Source organism: Saccopteryx bilineata, chromosome 3 (genome assembly GCF_036850765.1).
Source record: "Saccopteryx bilineata isolate mSacBil1 chromosome 3, mSacBil1_pri_phased_curated, whole genome shotgun sequence".
Lineage (NCBI taxonomy): Eukaryota > Metazoa > Chordata > Mammalia > Chiroptera > Emballonuridae > Saccopteryx > Saccopteryx bilineata.
Genome location: NC_089492.1, coordinates 149,086,015 through 149,109,918, shown reverse-complemented (window position 1 = coordinate 149,109,918; position 23,904 = coordinate 149,086,015). Strand labels below are relative to the sequence as shown.

The following is a 23,904-nucleotide window of genomic DNA, read 5'->3' as shown; positions in this document are numbered from 1 at the left end:
CACTACTCTATTGGACGGAAAGAACTTAAAATGCCTGGAAAAGTCTAAGGCCCTAACCCTGATCATCTGGCTCTCACCCTCTCGTGCCAGCCGGGCACTGGGTTTGCATCTCTGAAGACTCAGCCCTGGAGCGGGAGCTTTCGGAATGATTACTGAATTACGGTAATCCTGGAATTTAGGACAGTGGGAAGCAGCCTTCCAGGAAGACCTTCTGGAAAAGCAGATTGCCAGAGGAGAGGTGGAGCTGGCAGAGTCCGCCTCTGAGGCGGGTTCACTGAGGTCGCTCAGCAAGCTTAACCAGTTTGGGGTTAAAGCTGGAGAAACAGAAGCCCACGCTGAATCATTTTCTGCTTTTTGCTCGCAGACTAGCAAGTTTTATTTTCTTTTTTTGGAGGGAAAGCACCTTACACAAATAATAATACTATTTTGAATTTCAGAGCTTTCCCTTTTCAAAGCACTTTACCTCCTCTGACTTATTTTGCCCTCACAACAAGGCCAGAACTAGTCAGGGAAGGGATTTTCAGTGCCTACCAACCAAGGCAAAAGCTCGATAATGTGGAAAGGATGAGAAAGGGGAGTGAAGTCACTGATGCACCGTCCCGGTGTCTGGCCACACCGGGACGCCCGGCACACCTGGGACGAGCACACCCAGCCCGCGTGCTCCTGCCTAGACCCTGATTTAAAACGCAGGACTTCCCACTTGCTCTGCCTTGTCTCAGCTTTCTCACTGCCAGCAGATGAGCTCAGGCCATTTTTTCCCAGAGGTTTGTGTGTTTGGCAAATTTGATAAACATGCCTTCCGTGTCCCTTCCTCCAACTGATTTTCAAATTGACAAGTGGACAGGACACAGGACAGGGTCCTGTGGCTCTTCATGGAAACATTCAAAGGACACAACCAGTACACACCGGCCACAGACCGACACTGCGACCTGGGAGCCCTCCACCTCACCTAGGTGTGGAATTGCCAAGAGTCATTTGGAAGCAGACTTGCAGTGGGAGCAACGCTGATACTCTGTCCACCTGAGACCTTACGGGTGGCCCGCCAGCCCGGCCACCTGCATGGCTGCAGTGGGTGCAGAGGCAGTAGGGCTTGACATGATGCCAAAATTGACCTCTTTGGGATGGTGTCCTCCGACTGTGAATTCTCCCAGTTACACCATCACCCACCCATCTTTGTATACTAGGACACGATGAGAGGCTTTCAGATGCTTACTGAAAGCAAGACACACTTTCTGGGGCATTCCCCTAATCGACTGTTCTGGTGAAGCTCGTCAAAACAGGAAATGAGGTTAGCATGGAATGACTTTCTCTCAGAGAACTCGCATTGCCTCTGAGAGACCACCACTTTCCTCCCCAACGCTGTGAGCCCGCCGATGCCTCTTCTAGGTTTGCCCGGAAGTCGGAGCGAGTGTGCGCTTCTGTGGCTGTTAGGAGCCATTGCTTCAGAAAATTGGGGTGACCTTTTCTCGTTCTCAGCCCTCTAGAGTCTAGACCTTTTCCCTTTCATTCCAGTATCTTGAAGTCATTTCCTCTGAAGTTTCATTCACACATACATCAAGCACCACAAAAGTATGGTTGGGGAAGGCTCCATGCGACCCCCAGGGGAAGGAGGTCACACACGAGCTCCCCTCATGGGCTTCAGGTAGCTCCCTCCTCTTGCGGCGTGGTCCATGTGTCACCTCCACACTGGAGATGCTAGCAAGAGGAAACAACTCCCGCGAGATAAAAATTTAATGGGAAAGCCCATGTTCCCTCTGTTCCCCATGTCAGTGTCTGGCTAGAAATGCACCGTAATGACACAGCTTCTCCTTGCTTCATTCACAGGAGTCCCCAAATGGGGTTCTCTGACTCAGAATTTCACAGTCTGGGCGACCAACAATTCGCTTATCTGGGCTGAACTTTCGGACAAATGTCTCCTCTTCAGCTGTGCTTTGGGATTCAAACGTGCTTTGGGAGTCAACCTGGGGAACACATGGCCTTGACTTCCAGGTGTCTCCAAACACAAGATGTGGATTACCTCCTGGAGAGATGCCTGTTCATGACACTCTCGCTTCTGTAATCACAGGTTAAGACTATACTTTCAGGGATCATTTCTATAGTTTGTAATCACAGGTCCACTTCCCTTTTTACATGCCTTGGCGGAACCTTAGAAGCCACCCTGAGTCCCTAGGCTCTTCTTTCTCCTGATGTCCCTGACCCCTGTCCTGAGGTGCACAGGTGCTGCGTTCTCAGTGGTGGCTGCCTAAGTGGATGGACTAGTGCTATTAGAATAACCCCGGCTACCACCCAGGGCTCTGTTTGCTCCAGACCTCTGGGGGATCATTACATTATTTCCAGTCCTCACAACAGGCCCTAGAGGTAGGGTCATCATTCTTTCATTTTAGTTAAGAAAAGTCAGTTTCTCCCTGGCTGGGTAGCTCAGTTGATTAGAGTGTTGTCCTGATACACTGAGGTTGCAGGTTCGATCCCTAGTTAGAGGACACATAAGAATCATCTATAAATATGTGAAACAACAAATTGATCTCTCTAGATCTCCTCTCTCTCTCTTTCTTTCTCTCATTCTCTCTCAAATCAACCAATAAATAAAATTAAAAAAAAAAAAGAAAGAAAGAAAACATAGTTTCAACTGTACCCAGATCGCAGAAGTAGTGCGGTGGTCCATCCTGGGTTGATGTCCAGCCTTCCTTAGCTCTTCCTCTTGTTGCCATTTTGTATTTCACAAAGACACAAAAGCAAATGTTTGTGGGGTTCTTTTCCCCTTAAAATTGGTTGTGAATGGTAAGGGCAGTCAGAAGGAAGACACCGAGCACAGCTGAAAACAGGAGGTGACGGGAAGTGACATGACCGTGTTGCTTCCCGGGCACAGCCTCTGCTGCGGGGGGTGTGGGCGCTGCTGAGCCTCTTCATGTGGACACTGCAGCCAGGCTGGCCCTGCCCCTTCAGAGTTATTGAGAGTCCTTGTGAGAAGGCTGGGTTGAGGACAGACATGGTTCTCTGAAAACTGCCCGCTACTCCTCAAAGTGTGGTCGGAGGGTCAGAAAGGCAGAGGTCCTGGAATCGGCATTTCAGCAAGCTCCAGGTGAGCACAGCTGCCGGCTCTCTCTCTGGGCCCCTGAGTTAGATCTCTGTGGTCACACCTTTAGCTCCAAAGCCCCATGTGTGGCCACCTCTCATGGGTGGGGAATAGATGCTGGTAATTTGGATCTGGTCTTTTATTCTCCTGGGGAGTGAGTCAGGAGGTAGGGAAAGCACTTAGAGACTTACAGAGGATGAGCGACAGGTGCAGGGGAAGAGCTGGGAAACCCTGAAGACGTCACCCCAGGAGAAACTGCACTGGAGCAGGAAGAGTGAAAATGAGAGAAGTAGATCAGCCCAAACTATGAGTGTTCCGCCCCCAGACCTCAGCAATTCTTATTCTGCTAGTTTATGTTCTGAGCAGAAGCGGATTTAACAGCGGGAGCACCAGGCGTGCACCCTGGGCCCCGACTTCTGAAGGGCCCCACAAAACCCCAGCTTTACACTTTTTTCTAATGACACCAAGTTTGGTTTTATATGTACAATTTTAACATTAATAGTATATAATATTTTTTATTTATTTAAAAATATGGGCCCTGGCCAGTTGGCTCAGTGGTAGAGCATCGGCCTGGAGTGCAGGGGACCTGGGTTCGATTCCCGGCCAGGGCACATAGGAGAAGCGCCCATTTGCTTCTCCACCCCCCCCTTCCTCTCTGTCTCTCTCTTCCCCTCCCGCAGCCAAGGCTCCAGTGGAGCAAAGATGGCCCGGGCGCTGGGGATGGCTCCTTGGTCTCTGCCCCAGGCACTAGAATGGCTCTGGTCGCAGCAGAGCGATGCCCCGGAGGGGCAGAGCATCGCCCCCTGATGGGCAGAGCGTTGCCCCTGGTGGGCGTGCCGAGTGGATCCGGTCGGGTGCATGCGAGAGTCTGTCTGACTGTCTCTCCCCGTTTCCAGCTTCAGAAGAAAAAAAAAAAATGATTAACATGTATTTTTATTTTTCCTGTCTCTCTCTCTCTCTCTCTCTCTTTTTTTTAAGGGGCCCAATATTTTCTTCTGTGCCTGGGGCCTCAACTGACCTTAATCCACCTCTGCTTCTGAGCCTCTAGAGGCAGCAGAACTAGATTCTAATGACTGTCTCGGTTCCTTTAGGTGAGGAGCCCATGTCCCTGGTTTGCTCAGAATGGTCACATTTATGACTGTTAGAGATAAGTGTCAATGTCCCTTAATGCCTTCCACCTTTGCCTTTCACTCTTGGGCACATCCTAGTTTGGACAATAAATTTTACAATCACCTTGTTTTAGGTCATCAACTTTTTTATTTCCCCCAAGAAGTTGCTTTGCAAACACTAAGTTATCCACATGCATCTTCTCTCTAAGAAGGAAGGGTATGTTGACAGGCCACCTGCAGCTCTAACCAGACGGCCCCAGAGCAGCAGAGCCAGCAACAGGGGAGTGAGAGTGCATGTGTGCATGGTGGTGTGGGTACATGTGTACCCATGTGTGGTGATGTGTGCACTGGGGGTGCATGTAGGCTTGCAGGTTGTATATATGTGTGGCGTGTGTGTAGCATATGGAGGTGTAAAAGTGAGTGTGAGGTTTATGGTACATGTGTAATATAGTGTGTGTGTTGCATGTGGTGTGTACATGTGTGGTATGTATGTGACTGGATGTGGGTATGGCGTGTGTGGTGTGAGTGTAGGTAAATGCAGCACACAGTGGCCAGAGCCCCACTTCCTCTGACTATGATAAGTATGACTAGGGTCTGAACCGGAATCCACAGAGCCAGACATGGTATAGAAACACTGATTTGCTTTAATGTAAATATTTTGATATTTTTCTTTTCCTGAACTTTTAACCTTGCTGGTAAACAGGGTACCCACAGTAAATGAGTCGTTTTTCTGAGAACTGACTTTTAAGGAAATAGGAAAAAACCCACAATTTTTATTAGCTAATTGTCAGTCTTGTGCATGATTGAACACTTATTCTTCTGCTTTTTAACTGTGATTCTGGAGACACTTGGTCACCAAAAAAAATATTTCTTTATTTTAATATATAAAAAGAACTTTAAAATGGGTAAAGACACCCATTCAAAAATAAGAAAATTTACAAATACAATAAAAGGGAGTAAAGTTGTTTTGTAGAAGATATCTGAGACAAGAAAAATAGGTAGTCCAATCTCCAGTTTGTCCTTTCTAATTAGAAACTCTCACAGGCCATTCCCCGTGGACTCCGGCCCCCCATTTCCATCCATTGTCACTTCTGAGGTATTGTAACGGAAGTGAAGAAGGAGTCTGAAGACCTGGCCACAGAGCATGAGCCTCAAGAAACACTTGTCACATTCCAGATGCTACCTTTCTTCCTCCAGGCAGGTGGCTGTCAGAACCATCTGTATTTGCAAACATTGTGCCTGCCATGGATTGTGCAACACTGTTTTGTGATAAATGAGAACAATGACAGGGAACACGAACCAGGAAGACTGGGATTCTAGCCGAGCTTTCCACTTGAAAGTGTCACCTAACCTCCGTCCTGTCATTTCCTGAACTGTTTGTTAAGTGAAGATGTGACTTTCTGGCCTTCATGTCTTATGGAGGTGTTGTCAAAACCCAAGATCCACACTTGCTTCAAAATAGTCAGAGGGAAAAAGGAAATTGTCTCTGTACCAACTCGTGACAGAGTCTTTTTTGACAGGGTAGCAGGTGATGGCAAGTCCTTCAGGGTCCCTAAGGCTGATAGCAGCCCAGCCTCAGAACAGCACTCCCTCTCTCCACTATTTGCACCAACAATACTGTCTGCTCAGGGGAACTCTGGGGACCTCTTTCAAAGGATGCTCCCATTGAAAAGTAAACTGAGGACACAGAACAAATGTGTTGAGTCTTCTAAGATATAGGCAATGTTCATAATATTTCTAAGAAAGTTTCTCCCTGTGTCCTTAGAGGAAAGAAAAAAAAGGAGGAGGAGGGGGTGGAGCAGATGAAAACATTGCTCCACCTTTTCTAAAGACTGGATGGAAACTAGCCACAGAGCATGTCCGCAGAGATTCATGGGAAGCCAATTCTTAACACACTGCCTCCACATCCTTCTCCCCTGCTTTTCCTTTTAGAATAAATTAAAGAATTGGCTAAAGTCCACATTGTGTGGGTGGTATCTTTATCTGATCAACCTATACTCTTGATCATATCTCATCTTTGCTTGTAAAGCAGCCCCTTCCTGTTCTCCAGGCACATTACTTCTGTAAATTTTATGAGCTCACACACATAGGCGTCTGCTCTGCAGAAAAACATGACTCAAGGTCTCCGATTCTTTGCATTCATTGGAAGGTCTAGTTCTGGAAGGCCCAAGCTGGTGTTATAGCAACTGTTCCACACATTCCAATAGCTCTGCAAACAACTTCTCTCCCAAAGCAAACAAAGTGAGACATCAGGTAAACACCAAAGAATGGAAATTTCATTCATTTCCCAACCTGGATCCTTCCTAGTTGACAGGAGCATCAGTCAGTGAAAGTTTTTCTGGTTAATGCAGGTTCTTTCTTTCTTTCTTTCTTTCTTTCTTTCTTTCTTTCTTTCTTTCTTTCTTTCTTTCTTTCTTTCTTTCTTTCTTTTTCTTTTCCCCTTCCTTCCTTCCTTCCTTCCTTCCTTCCTTCCTTCCTTCCTTCCTTCCTTCCTTCCTTCCTCCCTCCCTCCTTCCCTCCCTCCCTCCCTTCTTTTTCTCTCTCTCTCTTTCTTTCTCTCTTTCTTTCTTTCTTTCTTTCTTTCTTTCTTTCTTTCTTTCTTTCTTTCTTTCTTTCTTTCCTTGATTCATTACAACTTATTTATATTGGAAAACTGAGTGCTGTTTTAAAATGCACTTTAATCTTAAGAAAGTCACTTTGTGAGGTGGCACTTGTGTCATTGCTCTTGTTGGTTGGTGGGGTCTGTCCTCTCCAGGCTCTTTGGTGATGATGAGGCTGATGGTTCTCCAGCCAGATGATGTAATAAGGGTTTCTAAGGCAATGATTACATGACCAGTGTTACTGAATCAACCCTATGTGCATGCATATTTTTCTATTTTAAAAGTTCTTTGCAAAATTGCATAAATACTTGTCAGTTATGATGTGCATATGAATGTGTCCCATTACGATGAGGGTAGATTGTAAAGTGCTTCTTTCATTGGTAAATAAATCCCCCCAATAATTCAGTGTCACACTGCTCGTCACATTTGGAGCTCCCTCAGCTCTCTTCTGTTACAGGAGGGTTGCCCTAGTGCAGCAAGTTGGGGGCTTGTCTTTGCATTGAACATTGAGGTTTTTTTTTAAAAGACTTATTTATTTATTCATTATAGAGAGGGGAGAGAGAGAGAGAGAGAGAGAGAGAGAGAGAGAGAGAAAGAGAGAGAAAGAAGGGTGGAGGAGCAGGAAGCATCAACTCCCATATGTGCCTTGACCAGGCAAGCCCAGGATTTTGAACTGGCAACCTCAGCATTTCCAGGTTGACACTTTATCCACTGTGCCACCACAGGTCAGGCCAAACACTGTGTTTCTTGTATGTAGTTCAAACCAGGCAATTCTAGTATTTATTGGAAAAATTTAAAAGTGGTGTTGACTTTAAATCAATTACAGCTCATTGGCTTAAATGACAAAACAAGTACACACGTAAGTTCTAGGAAGCTGGAGACCCTTTCAAAGAAAAAGTTATGTAATTGTAGTGTTCATTGTAAGCAGGACTTCTGATCTCAGAGTGACATGTTGGGGTGTCACTTAGGTCCCCAATGCTTGTATAAATAGAAATATTTTTAGCTTGATCTATGCCAGAGTTTGTGACTTTGGCATAGAAGACAATCACTGATTCTCCCCTAAATTTGAGGAGGAATTATCTTTCCATTAAGTTGAGGCAGAGTTTAATACTTATTAAAAATGATAGCTTTTCCCCCCATTTGAAGACAGAATAATGAAGACTCAGAGTGAGTAAGCGACTTGCCCCAAATTACCCAGTTAGGAAATGGCAAAGCTGGTCATCCAAGTGGGTGTATTTAACCAAATTGTTTTAAAAGGTGAACTTAGTTTGTAAAACAACCCTATCTGGTTGGTATCATTGTCCACAGTTTATCACCAATCCACAGAACCTCGGCAGTTAGACATTTCTGTTATACCCAGCCCTGCCCCGCTCCTGTGCTGAGGTGAGAAGCCTTCAAGTTGCACATTTCATTGCATCTTTGTCCAGGTGCAGGGTGAGTGCTCTTCACGAGGCATTGTGAAGGAACTCTTTCTGGAACAGGTCCCAATCCGAGCAGCGATGCCTCCACCCACTTTGTGACACTGGGAGGCAGCATCTGTCTGCTCGTTCTCTGGTTTCATCAGGGAAAGAAGGTATAGGAAGCCTTGCTTTTTTTTTTTTTTATAAAAAGGTTTTATGTATTGATTTTAGAGAGAAGAGAAAGAGAGAGAATAAGGGGGAGGGAAGAGTGGGAAGTATCAACCCATATTTGCTTCTCGCATGTGCCTTGACCAGGCAAGCCCAGGGCCCCTAACTGGTGACCTCCGCATTACAGGTCAACACTTCATCCACTTGCCATCACAGGTCAGGCAAGAAGCCTTGCTTTTCTAAGTCCCCAGCAATCCACTCCAAGGAGTATCACCAGGATGCCCCTGACAGCAAACTCTCAGCATGGAACCTGGGGCCTTCAAGGGAATTCTCTGAGTCTCTGCAGGGAGATACAGTAGCCAGGCATTCCCGATTCAACATTGGGACCTGTGGGGGTGGACATAGACCATCTGAGCAGAGCGACACTCTTATAGTGTCACAATCGCCGCCTGTCTCAGAGGCGTCTCCTTCCAACCCTCCTTCACTCAAGCTCAGAAAGGTGAAGATCAATCTGCTCTGCACATTCACCCAGGACTGGGGACTTGGTCCCTGTAGGCCAAAAATGGATTTCATAAAGACAGAAGTAAAATCCTTCTTTTCCCAAAAGTTTTCATCTGTTGTGGAGTAAGCATCATAAATTGCCTCCTGCTACAATATTAGCTTCAGGTTTAACTTAGTAACCATGAATAACATTGTATCCAGCATGGGTCTGATTCACCCAGCCACTCTGCCAACCTCAGGGGCAGAGAGCGCTCCCCATTCCCTGCCTTTTTTTCTCTGTGGCTTAGTAACCACTTCAGCAAATTTCCCTATTAAATATACAAGGCTACTGAGTGCAATAAAACCAAAGGATGCGGCAGTTAAAAACTCAGTCCCCGCAGTCCAACCGCGGCAGACAGTAAGCTGCCCAGCATGCCCCAGAGCCTCAGTGTCCCGTTACAGCCCCAGCAGGAGAGCTGTGCACACCTAGCCATTCGCCAGGGGTAGGCCTTGGTCTGTGGGCTGCGCTCACAGGATCACCTGCTTCCTGGCAGTCACACGCTTTGTTCGTGTTTCTGTGCGAGACGATCAAGCCAGCCAGGAAGGGGGCTTTGTCTTGCCCAGATACTGCCTGCCCCCCCTCCCCCAAATTGATTAGTGTCTCTTGAATAACTCCTGAGTATGGTCACATTTGTTAAGACTTACTCCATGCTGTGCACATGCCACAAGAAATGCTGAGTCCTCTGTAAGGTAACAGAGAGCTCAGCACATAAAAACTAGTCACTGTGCACACAGCCAGTGACATTATCTCTATGTCTCTAGTACAGTGAGGCCAAGTAATGGAGCTAGAATCTGAGCCCTGCTCTGACACAGAATTCAATATTCTTATTTACGTACGTACGTACATACGTATGTATTAGAGAGACAGAGAGACAGGAACATTGTGCTGTTCCTCTATGTACCCTGACCAGGGATCGAACAGGCAACCTCTGGGCTTCGGGATGGCCAAATTCAATTTATTTATTTTTTTTACAGAGACAGAGAGAGAGTCAGAGAGAGGGACAGATAGGGACAGACAGGAATGGAGAGAGATGAGAAGCATCAATCATTAGTTTTTCGTTGCGACACCTTAGTTCAAGGGTTGGGAACTTATGGCTCGTGAACCAGATGTGGCTCTTTTGATGGCTGCATCTGGCTCGCAGACAAATCTTTAATACAAAAAATAATGTTAAAAATATAAAACATTCTCATATATTACAATCCATTCATTTCCTACCGCTCATGTTTATGGTTGTGGGTGGCTGGAGCCAATCACAGCTATCCTCCGGGACAACACTAAATTTTTATTGGATAATGAGTAATGTACACAGGTCGTTGTATGGCTCTCACGGAATTACACTTTAAAATATGTGGTGTTCATGGCTCTCTCAGCCAAAAAGGTTCCTGACCCCTGCCTTAGTTGTTCATTAATTGCTTTCTTGTATGTGCCTTGACTGGGGGGCTACAGCAGACCAAGTAACACCTTGATCAAGCCAGCGACCTTGAATCTAAGCTGGTGAGCTTTCTGCGCCACCGACTGGTCAGGCTCAATATTCTTAATCAGTAAAACTTTTCTCCCTCCCCTACCCCTGTCCCTGTTCCTACTCTCATCTACTTCATTTACACACATGCACACACACACCTCAGGCCCCCTTCTTCACACTTAAACCCATGTGGGCCACTAATGTCAACCACCCACCACAGCACAACCTGCATTGATCCAAATTATGGGCTTTTGGAATCTAAATTTTCCATGATATTGAGGCTTGATGGAGTTCGTGATTTAAGTGAGCTTTAATTTTCTTTTAAACCAGCGATCAGCAAACTTTTCTTCTAAAGTGCCAGATGATAAATATTTTAGGTTTTGTGAGCCACGTGGCCTTTGTTGAGACTATCCCACTCTACTGCTGTAGCACAGCAGCTGCCACAGGTGATCTGGAAGGGAAGAAGCATGGCCACAGCCCAATAAAACTTTATTTACAAAGACAGGGCAGTGGGCCTAATTTGGCTCAAGGGCCACAGTTTGAGACCTCATGGTTTTAAAGCCAAGCCATCATTAAAATTGTTACCAATACCCTAGGATCTTAGACACTGGGTTTGTTGAACCCATCAGAGGCAAGACTGGGGGCCCTTGCAGTCAAGCCAGTGGATCTCAATGTGTGATCTGCAGGCAGAAAGCACAAGGCACTTTGCCAGGAGAGATTTGGGGGGGGGGCTAGTTAGCTTAGGGAAATGTGGGTTAGAGAGCTGAGTTGTTTGCTTTGCTACAGGGTTTCTCAAGGCCGTTAATATGCTCACAAACTCTTTTCATGTTTAGGAAGGGGAAATAGTACAAGTCTCTCATGCTTGCCAGACCTTTGTGTCAGACTCTATGTGCATAATATTCTTTGGGAAGATTGCTGTAGATCTCAGCTCCTGAAGTTTGTCATCCACTTGAGGGCTCCTGCCTCAGTGGCTCCCACCACGCAATTGCCCAGGTCATCCTCAGCCACGCTGCAGTCCAGTCGGGGACCTTGGGCGCCCTGCCTCTCATGACCCCGTGTGAATATGCTCAGTTTGGAAGATGTGAGAAAGACAGGACTGGGATGAGGCTACGGCATCTCTTCCTTTGTGTTTACAACCTGCAGCATGAAGGTCTGGTATCTAATGCCTTTTAGGATGTTTCAGAAACTCACAAGTGCCCCTGAACTCCCGGTTTGACAGCCAGAGAGGAAGGCCTCTTGCCACAAGAACATAGGCCCAGAGCTTCCTGAAACCTGAGCTAGGAGCAGTTGCGGACTTAGGGACTTTTATAGGAACACAGGTGCAAGACATTCATGCTAGAAGGTCATTACCTCCTGAGACCCTGGTGAGAAGGCAGGACTTGGAGGCACAGAGTTGTCAGGACAGTGAGAACGCCATTCAGTGATGGTAGTTTGATTCAAGACTATTGACTCTGAGGAGCCATGGTCCATTGCCTGTGAAATGGAAGGGCTGGTGCTGGCCCACCAAGGGCTGGGGATGTGAGGCTCATAGAGAAGCACATGGGAGCTTCACAGAGGGGCTGAGGTCCTGCCTGAAGGGAGGGTTTGGGGGCCGTTCTGACCTTTCCGTGTCTTTCTAAGGATGGGTGTGTAACAAAGTTTGGACTCTGACTGATGGGATACCCTTTTTTAAGCATATACTTCAGCCTGCAGCACGCAGGCTCTCAAAAATTAAGAAGTAAACAACAAAAAGCCTAAAAAGCTCTACCCTGTCAGCGAAGACCTCCAGTGAGCAGGACAGGGCTGAGGTCCCGAGAGGGGACTGTTAGGACCTACCTAACAGCAGTGCTCAGGGTGCTTGAGCCTTTCCTACCACGTTGTCAGATTTCACAGGGAGGCTGTGCATCCATCCCTTCTCTCATTCAAAGTTACTTAAAGAAAAAAATGTTAAAAGACAAAGAATATCAGGAAAAAGGATGCGAGGCTTTTGGGCCCAGACCACTTCCATTTCAACGAGATGTGCGAGTCTGTGAAAATCTTGTCAGATTTGTTGAACTGTCGACATCACCCTGTTTTGTTCTTTGTCTCCCTCCCCCCCATTTTTGTGGCCCTGAGTTTCCTAGTAGTAATTACTAAGAAAACTCCTAAACCGAACCAAAACAACAATGACAGAGCAAAACCAGAAAGCAAGCCACCCTAGGGCAGCACAACGCAGACCTTGGCGAGTGCTGGCTTTGACGGGCTGGTTGTGTTTCTGAATGCACCTACTTCCTTTGCTCTTATTCCCCGAGTCTCACGACAATTCCTCCTGGTCCAGAGACCCAAAGAGCCCCTTGGAGGGGGGACCCATATGGGTCTTGGGTGATGCATTCCAGGGAGAGGTCCCCATGATCCCCCCAGGTTCCCTGCTCCCCCTCCCAGGATAATGAACACTCCACACTGAGGCACCCCCATCCCCCACCGCCAGTGCCTGGTCCTGAAGCCAGGCTTTAGCGAAGCCTTCTGTGATGCCTCTCTCCCCCAGGGAACCTCAATCTTTGAGATGGGGCCCTTATGGACACTGTGATCTCTCTGTTACCAGGAACCAGTCCACAGGGACACTGACCCATCAGTGGGGCCCTTGCATTTCCTGCCTAGAGAGCATGGTCCTGTTTTCTCTTGGGATGTGAGAAATTGGTTTTGATTCTTCCAGCTCCGCAGTCTCACCTCCCAGCCCCAGCATGCCAACAGGCTCAGAGAAGCACCTGGCCTCTGCCTGACCCAGGCAGACAGGGTGAGTATGCCTCCTCCTACAGCAAGCCGGGCAGGTAAGAGCAAGACAGGTGTGAGTTCACATCCCAAGCTTGACCCTGACTAGATATGGGATGCAGAGCAGCTCCCTGGGCCTCCCTGAGCTTTAGTGTCCCCACTTGTAAAATGGAAACGAGCAGACCCTGCCCCATGGGGTGTGGTAGGACTGGGAAGTCATGACCTTGCAGAGGCTGGCGCCCAGGGAGGGGGCTCCTTGGGCGAGTCTGCTGCCTGGCCATCCCGGGAGGCTGTGCAGATCAGAGGGAGGCACAGCAAGCCACTTGAAAGGGCCCTTGACTCATTCTGTGGTATGAGTGTGCAGCTCAGGAAGCGCTTCGCAAGAGCGCTGGGCTCCTGCCGCCCCTCGGCCCCTGCCTGCCCCCCCTAGCTGGGCGAGGATGCTGCCCAGCAGCTCTCCCCCTGTTGTCAGCTGGTGCACCCAGCAGTGTGGACGCCAGGACACGAAGTGTGGCTGTGAGCCCATTAAGGCCAACGGGTCAGGGGCCTCAGGCACATGGACAGACCCCCAGCAGCTGGGTTTTAATTCCACTTCACCTTGGGCTCTGTGAGCCTCTTTTCTCCATCTGTAACTGACACTCCCGCAGGTCAGGCCAGCGCCGGGCACTGGGCAGGCCATGTCTTTAATCCTCACAAGCAACTCTACAAGAAAGCACTAAACTTCTCTCCATTTAAAGATGGGGAAACTGAGGCACCCAGAGGCTGTAAAATGTTGGGGCATGCAGAGGGGATCCCAGGGAGCTGTGTTCAGAGCCTGCCTCCTAACCACTGGTATCCAGGAGCTGGCACACAGTAGGGCCCAGAGGTTACTAAAGGAAAGTGGTGATGTCATGAGTGTGGAGAAATCCCAGGCTCCCGTGGGGTGCCCCAAAGCCCCTGTAGCAGCTGTTCTGGGGGCAGTCCTGGCTGTGTCCACTGCACCTAATTGGGCCCTGCAACCCCTAGAGCAGTGGTTCTCAACCTTTCTAATGCCGTGACCCCACAATATAGTTCCTCATGTTGTGGTGACCCCAAACCAAAAAATAATTTTTGTGGCTACTTCATAACTGTAATTTTGCTACAGTTATGATTTGGAATGTAAATACCTGATATGCATTATGTATTTTCCGATGGCTTTAGGCGACCCTGCCGGGGTTGCGACCCACAGGTTGAAAACCGCTGCCCTAGACCCTTCCACTGAACGCCGCCAGGGCGGTGGCAGCAAAAGCCCCTTGCATGTGTGCAGAGGCCCAGAGGAGAACTGTGAGGGGACCCACTGGGGAGCAGAGACTGAGTTGGGTGGGGGAGGCAGGGGAAGCAGAGGCTGCTCTGGCTGTTAGCTCTGAGCTGTCCCACTCCCTTCTGTCGGTGGTCAGGAGCTGGCCGTGGGGTTCTCAGCACGTGGGGCTGAGGGAGCGGGCTAAAGGGACATAGGAAAGTGAGCAGGTGCTGCAGAGGGTGGCACAGAACTGCTGAGCTCACTGCCGGTCCTGAGAAGATCAGAGCCTCCTCACTTCCTCACCACACGGCCTTGGGTAGGGACAGGAACTCTGGAAGCTGAGCTGGACCCTTGTTAGGACATCAGGGCCTGTCCTACTTCCTCATTCAGGAACACAACTTCATTCCCAAGGCTGTTAAAAGCCCCAAGTTACCCAACCTGGTCAGGGAAGGCGGCCCACAGGGCCTGCACAGCCTCCCAGCTCAGTGCTGGCCCAAGGGGCTGCCGGTGTGCCTCCAAGGCAGGACAGTGACCCACTCCCTGGGTCCTAGAGCCCACATACTCAGGAGGAAGCTGCCATTCTGACGGGCCAGGAACAGCTGTTCCCCATTTATCATTGTCAAAGTCTGATGTCTTTTGAGACTGCGTTTGAAGGACAGTTTTACTATTGTCACCAAAAAAGCAAAAGAAAGCAAACAATACAGGTCCTTAATTTCAGGACTTTTTCTGTGTCACTGAAAAGCCATTTCAGTAAATAGAAGCTATGACCAAATTACCACCCCCCCCCCCCCCACTAAAGCATCTCCTTCCCTCTCTTCACACCAGCTTGTGATGAGAAATGTTAATACACCTGGGCTGGAACAAAAAGGGCCAGCAGGAAGCACTTTGTCACCTGGGCTTTTGGTGCACCTTTTGAAGGATAGTAAGATCTGTAACTGTGTCCCTGAGGCTCTGTGGTCACCACCCTTTTGGGAGCAGCAGCATGGTTTACTTTCCAGGTCTTCAGAAGCTCCTCCTCTGAGCTGGAAGTTTCCAACACAAACTTGTTCCTACAATCCATGAGCCAGTTCAGACTCGCAGGAACCGTGGTGTTGCCAGGTCAGCCACGGGAGCTGTGACAGCTTTCCCACTCTGCCCCGGCCAGTGTGTGCTGGCACTGGTCCTGCACAAGCTTGGCTGCGTGCTCCCGGCTACTACTTGGTGAGGCTGCAAGTCAGCGCCAGATTCAGAGTGACCACAAGATGCCCCCTCCTCCCTGCTGAAGCCTGAGGGCAGAGAGCAGCCCATTTATGTGTGGGTTGATGGAAGACCATTGCCTCCTAGACTCCTCTGAGCTCTGGAACACCTTCCTGTGCAGGGAAGTGTCAGGGTTGGGTGCCAGGAGCAGCAGGTTCCCCAGCAAGAGGTAGGTCTGGGGTCCCGGGGTGTGACCAGTCAGCTCCTGGTTCTCTTCACCTCCCCAGTCCCACCCCACCTTCCTGCTTTTCTCATGCAAAGTTCCAGTTTCCTATGGCTCTTGTAACATCTTTGTTGGCTTAAAACAAGGCAAGTGTATTTTCTGACAGTTCTGAAGGCCAGAGCCCAACATCAGTTTCATCCAGTGGAACTCAAGGTGTTACTCTCTTTGGAGGCCTGGTGGAGTCCTTGATTGCTCCAACTTCTGGAGGAGGCTGCGTCCCATGGGGTGCTTAGAGATGTCTAGTGAAAAAGGTACAATGAAACCTTGTCAGGACAGCTACAGTGTCTCCGGGGCCATCGGCATTATTCCATGTCTGCAGCTCCCAGGTTCCTCTGGAGCAGTGCTTCCTGCCACTGTGTGACGTCTGGGGGGGGGGGGATCCTGGTGCCTCACTGGAGCTGAGGGCTCCAGTTCTAACTCTCCCTCTTGGTACAGCCAGGGGCGGACGCTTCAACCAGCTCTGTCATCAGAACGCTGGGGCCGAGATTTGGTTTCTTATGCCATTCAGCTGGGCAGGGACTCTGACCCCACGACTCCTGCTTCATGCCCATTTTGTCATGCTCCCCGGGCACCCTTTGGGACCTGCCCATTCCCAAACCTTATGACTCAGCCTCCTCATGACTCAGGGGACTGCGTTCTTTCAGCAAGCAGGCCCTCTGAGACAGGGTTCACAGATGCAGATTCTGTTCCTTGGCCTGTGATACAAGGATTGTCTACTGAGTTGAATTAATGGAGAATTTGAGCATTAATTTAGTGCCATTTTACAAATGGGCTACTGGGTCTTGGTCACCAGTCCCAGTCTCCGGCCTTGGTTTTTTGGCAATGAGGGGTCTGCTTGGGGTGCACGGGGGAGGGGTGATGGTGGCAGATGGAGTTGGCATCACCTATTTCTGCCCTGGTTTTCTATTGCACTAGGACAGGCTTTTCCAAGACATAGATAGCATCATTATTGTCAGACCCCTGATAGGTTTCAAGACACACTACCTCAACCCATGGCACCTGAGCACATTGAATAATTTAAGCTGAAGGGACTTGAGAAGGTGGCAGAAACTAGAAATTCTTCACCCCTGTTCCCTGAAACAGCTCATACCCTCAGGTGAGAGGTGCTGTCCTTACACCTGGAGGAAAGGAGCATTGTGGTCTCCAGAGACAAAGGGCCACCAAGAAGATGACACACAGGCCTTGCTAAGTTGCCCTCAGCTCACTCCCCATACCTGTCACCCTTCTCTTTGGCTGTGCACTCACACCCATGTCCATCTTCAAAACCCCCAGGTGTTCATTGCCACATGAAAGCTTGTGTGTTTCTCCTCTTAATCTGTTCTTATCAGTTTCATTTTCAGACTCAGCCAAAGACTCCAAGATAGTCAAGGAAAAATTTCTTTCCCCCTGTATTTGCTCATGAAATGTGCACTTGCTCAGTGGTTTGCAGGATGTTTTGGTTACAAGAACGAGCATGAGGCTCGGCTGTGGCAGGCAGGAGCCTTGGACAAGCCAAAGGGGTTGTGTCTGTTTCACCTCTGAAGCACGTCAACACGTAATGCATATGTATTTGTTGACTGACTGAATGAATGAATGAATGAAGGTTACAGTCCAAACCACTGTCTTGCTGGTGAACAGCTATGTCTTCCGAGAGCTGCAGGCACACCTTGAAGATGAACCCCTGAAATGCAGCTGGAGAGCTGTGTACATTGCCCATTTTTCTTTTTGTTATTATGTTTATGCCACCAGGATCACATGCAATGGAAACATAAAAGCTCAAATCCCCAAATCAGGGTTTTTCTTGAGGGTAAAAAGGCTCAAAATAGTGAAGTGAGTATTGGGGCCACATAAATTTGAGGCATTTTAGAGTTACGTAGCTCTAAATAAAACAACCACTGCAAATACAAAAATGTTGTCATCAGAATGGATAACTAGGTAACTCATAGGTGTTTTTTAAAAAAATAAAGCTTTTAAAACTCTGGGACCTCTTGAGCATCTTTGGGATAGAGCTACCAAGAAGAGCCAGGACAGACAGACTGCAGCTGAAATCCAAAGAGGCATTGGTGGTGGTGGTGGTGGGGGGCAGGGGAGAAAGGGGTGTTGACATCAAAGATAACAAAACCAGGAGAACAAGTTGGGCAGGCAGGGGAAATGAAATAGGCAGATCAGGAAGCCTTTCCTACAGAACAGGAAGGCTCTAGAACAGGAGGCAGCTGCCCTGTGGGGAGGGAGAGCCTGTGACCCAAAGTCTTGAGGCACTGGCTTAGTGACCAAAGCATAGTTTTCCTGGAACTGAGAGGTATCTTATGATGTGGGACTCACAATGCTAAGGCTATGACAGTCCCAGGCTAACTGGGGTGCTTAGTTACTCAAGTTTCAACCTGTCTCTGGAATTCCCTGGCAATGAAAAAATGTCAGCCCCCTGGGGTCACCAAGCTGCCCCCTTACCCCGTGGTTATGCTTGGGTGAGGGCGTGCAGGATGGAGGGAAGGATCTCCTTACCTTTGCCCCTTAGAGCAAAAACACATGCTTTTCCAGGACCTTAGACTCTGAAGTGGAAGGTGAAACCTTAAAAGACCTTTAGGATTTCATGAGAGCAATAAGATTTTATTTTAACAGTGAATTTTCTTTTTTAAATGAGAGGAGTGGAGATAAAAGAAACAGTCTCCTACATATACCCAGACTGGGATCCACCCAGCGATTGCAACCGTGGTCGTCAGTACCTGGGGCTGACAATCGAAAAAATTGAGCCACTGGCTGCGGGAGGGAAAGAGACAGAGAAGGGGGAGAAGGAGGGAGGGAAGAGAAGCAGATGGTTGCTTCTCTTATGTGTCCTGACCAAGGATCAAACCTGGGATATCCACACACTGGGCTGATGTTCTATCCACTGAGCCAACTGACCAGAGCCAACAATGAATCTTAGTATTTGACAAAATGCAGATATATTTCTCAGAGCTGAGAATAGTTAGTGTGGAAAATATTCTTTCCCACCAGTGAAACTGCATAGAATTCATTTGAACTTCAAAGGGAGAGCAGGCTGCATTCAGCTATAGCTGAGTGGAGCTACTGTAGCGTGGTGTCACGAGGGTGCACCTAGTGCACGCAAACCCCGCATTCTAGAACCGGAGCCCTTGACGTCCCAGGTCATTCATTGTGCCCCTTCCTCTTCTCTCTTCTCACAGGCTGCTCTCCTCATGGACCCTCTCTGATATTTAAATCTTCTATAAATACACAAATAGCTCAACTGCGTGTCAGAAGTACAAAAAAACCCTCTCATCTTTTTTGTGTATATCTTAGCTCATCTTGCACTCGAGGCCCTTTCCCTATTGGTAACAACAGGTATATCATTCTACATACTGCAGATTGCTCAATTTCAACCCTTTCAAAACTCAGACCCAGGAGGTGTAAGCTTCTGATGCTGACCAAGGTTTCACCTCCCCTGTTTCTTTTCCATAGTGCGGTCCAGGTGCCAGAAGTGGATTTGTGTGCCCTGTGGCAGTCACTGAGGAGTATCTAGCCTGGCAGTCACCGAGGAGGGTCCAGCCTGGCAGTCAGAGAGGAGGGTCTATCCTGGCAGTCACCGAGGAGTGTCTAGCCTGGCAGTCACTGAGGAGGGTCTAGCCTGGCAGTCAGAGAGGAGAGTCTAGCCTGGCAGTCAGAGAGGAGCGTCTAGCCTGGCAGTCAGAGAGGAGGGTCTAGCCTGGCAGTCAGAGAGGAGCGTCTAGCCTGGCAGTCATCGAGGAGGGTCCAGCCTGGCAGTCATCGAGGAGGGTCCAGCCTGGCAGTCAGAGAGGAGGGTCTATCCTGGCAGTCATCGAGGAGGGTCTAGCCTGGCAGTCACTGAGGAGGGTCTAGCCTGGCAGTCACTGAGGAGGGTCTAGCCTGGCAGTCAGAGAGGAGGGTCTAGCCTGGCAGTCAGAGAGGAGGGTCTAGCCTGGCAGTCACTGAGGAGGGTCTAGCCTGGCAGTCAGAGAGGAGGGTCTAGCCTGGCAGTCACCGAGGAGGGTCTAGCCTGGCAGTCACCGAGGAGGGTCTAGCCTGGCAGTCAGAGAGGAGCGTCTAGCCTGGCAGTCACCGAGGAGGGTCTAGCCTGGCAGTCAGAGAGGAGGGTCTAGCCTGGCAGTCAGAGAGGAGGGTCTAGCCTGGCAGTCAGAGAGGAGCATCTAGCCTGGCAGTCACCGAGGAGGGTCTAGCCTGGCAGTCACCGAGGAGGGTCTAGCCTGGCAGTCAGAGAGGAGGGTCTAGCCTGGCAGTCAGAGAGGAGGGTCTAGCCTGGCAGTCACCGAGGAGGGTCTAGCCTGGCAGTCACTGAGGAGGGTCTAGCCTGGCAGTCACTGAGGAGCCTGGCAGTCACCGAGGAGGGTCTAGCCTGGCAGTCACTGAGGAGGGTCTAGCCTGGCAGTCAGAGAGGAGGGTCTAGCCTGGCAGTCACCGAGGAGGGTCTAGCCTGGCAGTCACCGAGGAGGGTCTAGCCTGGCAGTCACCGAGGAGGGTCTAGCCTGGCAGTCAGAGAGGAGGGTCTAGCCTGGCAGTCACCGAGGAGGGTCTAGCCTGGCAGTCAGAGAGGAGGGTCTAGCCTGGCAGTCAGAGAGGAGGGTCTAGCCTGGCAGTCACCGAGGAGGGTCTAGCCTGGCAGTCAGAGAGGAGGGTCTAGCCTGGCAGTCACTGAGGAGCGTCTAGCCTGGCAGTCACCGAGGAGGGTCTAGCCTGGCAGTCACCGAGGAGGGTCTAGCCTGGCAGTCAGAGAGGAGGGTCTAGCCTGGCAGTCAGAGAGGAGGGTCTAGCCTGGCAGTCACCGAGGAGGGTCTAGCCTGGCAGTCAGAGAGGAGGGTCTAGCCTGGCAGTCACCGAGGAGGGTCTAGCCTGGCAGTCAGAGAGGAGGGTCTAGCCTGGCAGTCACCGAGGAGGGTCTAGCCTGGCAGTCAGAGAGGAGGGTCTAGCCTGGCAGTCACTGAGGAGGGTCTAGCCTGGCAGTCAGAGAGGAGGGTCTAGCCTGGCAGTCAGAGAGGAGGGTCTAGCCTGGCAGTCACCGAGGAGGGTCTAGCCTGGCAGTCAGAGAGGAGGGTCTAGCCTGGCAGTCACTGAGGAGCGTCTAGCCTGGCAGTCACTGAGGAGCATCTAGCTTCATAAGGAAGCAGAGCTTCTCACTCCTGGTCTTCAGGTGTTTGCCTCTGACCTCACCTTGACCCCTGTCTTGGTGTCTATGTCAGGGTTACTCTCATCTGTCACACCACAGGTACAACACTAAGTTCTGCTGTGAGTTGTGTCTAACCTCAGATTGACTGAGAAGTATTCAATTGTACAATTATCCCAAATTTGTCTATTCATTCACTTGTTGATGGCCATTTGGACTATTTCCAATTTTGAAACATTACTAACAAAGCTGTTAAGAACTTGTACATGCCATTTTGTAGACTAACACTGTTTTTCTCTTGAGAAAATACCTAGCAGAAAGATTGCTAGATCATACTATACATATAAGTGTGTGTTTAATCTTTAAGTAATTGCCAAACCAGTTTCCAAAGTGATTGTATGTTTCCACCAGCAAAGTAAGAGGCTCCAGTTGCTTCTCATCAACAACATTTGGTGTGGTCAGTCTTGACAATTGTAAGCATCCTAGTATATGAGAGATGGTATCTTGTGTGGTTTTAATGAACATTCCCCTAATTACTTGTTATGTTGAACACCTTTGCATATGCGTATTGGCCATTTGTAAAGTATCCATTCTAAATTTTTGCCTACTTTCAATATCTGGTTTTAGGCTTTTGTTTTCAAGTCTATAATTGATAAGCCTAAAGTGTATTACCTAACTTTTATTTGAAGATTTTCTAGAAATTTTATTGTTAATTTCTCATACCTGTGTGGTCAGAGAATATACTCTGTATAATATCAATATTGATAATAGGCAAAACAATTGACAGTTATTTTTTAAAGATATTATAGGACAAAAAGATTAGTCCTTGATTTACCCACATACTTACCCTTTCTGGTATTTTTTTTTCTATGTTGAAGACCCAAGTTGTTATGTCTCTTCAATCTGAATAACTTCCTTTCATGTTTCTTGATGAAAAAGTCTCTCAGCTTCATTTAGCTGAAAAGTGTCTCTATTACTGTCCTTTATATTTTAGAAGGATATATTTTACTAAATGCATAATTTCAGTATTTATCACTTCATTATCATATCATTCCATAGTGTATGGCCTCACTACTTCTGATAAAAAGTCAGGCATGATGAAAAAAAAAAAGTCAGGTGTGAGTCACATTTGTGCCATGTTATTCTTTCTTCTTCTCTGACTGCTCAAGACTTTTCTCTTTATCTTTCAGCAGTTTAACTATAACGTGTGTGTGTCTGTGTATGTGTGTGTTTATCTTCTTTGGAACTTATTGAGATCTTGGGGTTTATAAGTTAATGTTTTTAATCAAATTTTGGACATTAAAAAAGATTTTTTTTTTTTAGTGCCAGGAGGGCAGCAGGCAGAGACAGACTCCTGCATGTGCCCCAACCGGGATCCACCTGGCAAGCCCATTAGGGGCGATGCTCTGCCCATCTGGGGTCCTTGCTCCATTGCAACTGGAACCTTTTTGTGTGTGTGTGTGCCTGAGGCGAAGGCCAAGAAGCCATCCTCAGTGCCTGAGGCCAACTCACTCCAATTGAATCATGGCTGCAGGAGGGGAGGTGGAGAGAGAGAGAGAGAGAGAGGAAAGGGAGGAGGGAGGAGTGGAGAAGCAGATGGGCTCTATTCCTGTGTGCCCTGACCAGGAATTAAATCCAGGACATCCATACACTCGACTAATACTCTACTGTTGAGCCAACCAGCCCAGGGTGAAATTTTGGACAAGTTTAACCATATTTTTTGAAATATTTTTATGTGCTTACCCTTCTAAAATTCCTATTACACATACATTAGTCTATTTGATATTATACCAAGTGTCACTGAAGCTCTTCTATGTTTAAGTCTATCTACTCTGTGTCCTTAAGATTGAATAATTTGTACTGACTTGTTTTCTAGTTCACTGACACTTTCTTCTGTTACCTCCAACCAGAGTTAGGCTATCCACTGATTTTTATTTCTGTGTCTTATCAATTCTAGAACTTCTATTTGGTTCTTTTAGTTTTTAAAAATTATTTCTTTAAGACATGGACAAGAGTGTGGTGGTTACCAGGGGTGGGGGGAGGGAGGACGCGGGAGGGAAGGAGGGAGAGGGGAAGGGGGATGGGGAGGGGCACAAAGAAAACTAGATAGAGGGTGACAGAGGACAATCTGACTCTGGGCGATGGGTATGCAATGTAATTGAATGACAAGATAACCTGGACATGTTTTCTTTGAATATATGTACCCTGATTTATTAATGTCACCCCATTAAACATTAATAAAAATTTATTTTTAAAAAATTATTTCTTTAGCTTTGCTGAGAATCTCCCTCTCTTCACTCATTATGGTAATGTTTTCCTTTAAGTCCTTAAACACATTTATAACTATGATTGTAAAGTTTTTTTAGAACTATAAAATTCTTATCTGTTAATTCTAAAATATGAGTTACTTTGTGTCCATTACTGTTGAATGATGTTTTTTACCTGCATATGGGGTCACATATTTTTGTTTCTTTGTATGTCTAAATTTTTATTGTTTACTGGGTTTTATGAACAATAGGTTTAAAGATTTTGTATTCTGCTGTCTTCCTTTGGCAATAGCAGGTAGTTAGTTTTGGCATGTCACCTTGAAGTTGTAAAAGCTTGGTTTTGCACTCTTTAGGATGAGTCTATTGAGATTTTCTTTAGTTTTTAATCCTGGGTTTCTCCTAGATATGATTCCATACCCCCTAGGATTTCAGTGGGATGCTCAGGGTAAACTCTATGTTCAGCCTTTAAAATGTTAAGTTCCTTTTAAGATTTACCCCCTTAATTTCCAGCCACTCTGACAGCTTTGAACACTGTCCTTTTACTCAACATCCAAAATTTCTTATGCTAAATATTAAAAAGTGCCAGAACCTTGGAGACCACTAGATTCAGTAAATCTCAATTCAAGATCCCTAGGTCCTAAACATATTCACGAAGCTAGTACAGGATTGAAGGACAATTGTTATGTTATAAACATTACTTCCAAATATAATGACCCATAACAAAAGC

The 23,904-nt window shown here is 47.9% G+C and overlaps 1 long non-coding RNA gene across 2 annotated transcripts in view; it reads left to right on the top strand.

Annotated features, from left to right (window-relative positions):
• LOC136330626 (uncharacterized) overlaps nt 1-23,904 on the top strand; it is a 115,371-nt gene that overhangs the window by 63,925 nt on the left and 27,542 nt on the right. The window contains exon 3 of one of the 2 annotated variants that reach the window (XR_010730349.1): nt 1,825-2,566. The exons of the other annotated variant lie outside the window; for it this stretch is intronic. This is a non-coding gene — a long non-coding RNA (uncharacterized lncRNA). Of the gene's footprint in view, nt 1-1,824; nt 2,567-23,904 lie in introns of those variants that run through there. 2 annotated transcript variants of the gene reach the window in all.